The sequence below is a fragment of the Mandrillus leucophaeus genome, unplaced genomic scaffold (assembly GCF_000951045.1).
Source record: "Mandrillus leucophaeus isolate KB7577 unplaced genomic scaffold, Mleu.le_1.0 Scaffold411, whole genome shotgun sequence".
In the NCBI taxonomy this organism is placed as follows: Eukaryota; Metazoa; Chordata; class Mammalia; order Primates; family Cercopithecidae; genus Mandrillus; species Mandrillus leucophaeus.
Genome location: NW_012104377.1, coordinates 3,242,178 through 3,244,198, shown reverse-complemented (window position 1 = coordinate 3,244,198; position 2,021 = coordinate 3,242,178). Strand labels below are relative to the sequence as shown.

At 41.0% G+C, this 2,021-nt stretch overlaps 1 protein-coding gene across 1 annotated transcript in view; it reads left to right on the top strand.

Moving 5' to 3' along the window:
- Positions 1-2,021, top strand: part of NBEAL1 (neurobeachin-like 1) — a 204,259-nt gene that overhangs the window by 9,075 nt on the left and 193,163 nt on the right. The gene's annotated exons all lie outside the window — the stretch shown is intronic.

Genomic DNA, 2,021 nt, shown 5'->3' with positions numbered 1-2,021 from the left:
GGCGTGGTGGCAAGGCTGACCAACATGGAGAAACCCCGTCTCTACTAAAAATACAAAATTAGTGGGTGTGGTGGCACATGCCTGTAATCTCAGCTACTCGGGAGGCTGAGGCAGCAGAATCGCTTGAACGCAAGATGCGGAGGTTGCAGTGAGCTGAGATTGTGCCATTGCACCTCCAGCCTGGGCAATGTGAGTGAAACTCCATCTCAAAAAAAAAAAAAACACAGAAAACACAAGTAGACATGTAGTTGCCTGTAGAAGTATTGGCAACCACCTGTCATGTACTGGCAACCCACATGAGAATGGGTATTTTCTCATTCATGTTTGAAATTTTGTTTATTTTGTATCTGTTTTATTAAAATATTAACAGAATATTAAATATTGGTAGAACATCCTACTTGTGTGATTACTTGCAGTTTTTAGATGAATTCTAAGATGTTGGCCCCTTCAGTTGTGTTTCTACTATCCTTCTCCTTAGGTCAATCTCTTCAGGTCTTCCACAAGTCTTTTGGACTTGCCAGGATATTTCCTGTCTCTCATTTCCCTGGAAATATTAACCTCTCTCTGCAGGTCCCTCTACTGTAATGTCTTCTGTGGCAGCACAGGAATTGTCTACCCATTCAGGTTAGCAACAATTTTTAAGTATGGTATAAAAATCTCTTTGAACACTCTATAATGGTGAGAGAAGTTGCAGTCACTATTTTCTATTTCTTTCTATTTATTATTATTATTATTTTTTGAGAGATGGTCTTTCTGTGTCGACCAGGCTGAAGTGCAGTGGCATGATCATAGCTCACTGCAACCTCGAACTCCTGGGTTCAAGCAATCCTCCTACCTCAGCCTCCAAGTAGCTGGGACCACAGATATGTACCACTATACCTGGTTAATTTTTTCTTTTCCCCCCAGTGGAGATGAAGTCTTGCTATGTTGCCGAGCCAATTTTCTGTTTCTTCGGTGATTTGGCATAGATTTCAACCAGGTACAGACCTCAGGCCAGAAACAAGTTTATAAGAAATACTGCAGTTTTTTCATTATCTGTGACTCAACATGCCTTGACTCTAAGCCTACATCTTTCAGGCTGGTAAGATATCCATGCTTTCTTTGGGCCGGGCACGGTGGCTCATGCCTGTAATCTTAGCACTTTGGAAGGCCAAGGTGGGTCGATCACGAGGTCAAGAGATTGAGACCATCCTGGCCAACATGGTGAAACCCTGTCTCTGTGAAAAATATAAAAATTAGGTGGGTGTGGTGGCACGTGCCTGTAATCCCAGCTACTCGGGAGCCTGAGGCACGGGAATCCCTTGAACCTAGGAGGTGGAGGTTGCAGTGAGCTGAGTCCAGCCTGGCAACACAGTGAGACTCCATCTCAAAAAAAAAAAAGATATCCATGTTTTGTTATGCTTTGGATTTTCTGCCATCCCTGGGATGATAGAGTTTTATTTAGTGCCACTGATTTTTGATGGGGAGGGAGGAGGTATTCTCTGGTTTTGGTTGTGTGACCACAGGAGTGACCTTCCATATATCTCTTGTGCTTATCTGCATAGCCCACTTAAAACCAGCTCCTCTTGGAACACAGATACATTATTTCATGAGGTTGGGTACTTCAGTGTCCATGAGGAACTTCAAAGGTTAAATGATTAGCTGTATGTTACAGAGGTGAGATTTAGTACCCATGTCTTTAGACTTTGAATCCAGGTATGGGTTTTTATTATGAAAGAAACACCAGAGGAACCACTCATGTCTGATGTTGGCATTTGCCCTTAAAGAACCATATTGTCTTACATGGAAACCATTTGTCACAAAATATTGATCTATTACTTTTTAAAGTCTTCTGTTGATGCCCATGCTCAGAGCTCTACATTTCCTTTTTTTTTTTTTTTTTAAATACCCTTTTATCTCTCTTCTTTCCTTTTGCTGGTTATCTTTCTCCCTCTTCTGATCATATGGCTTGGGGAGTCTATACTAAACAATGATGTTTAGTAAAGCAGTTGACAAATTTTTTTTTTTTTTTTTTTTTTTTT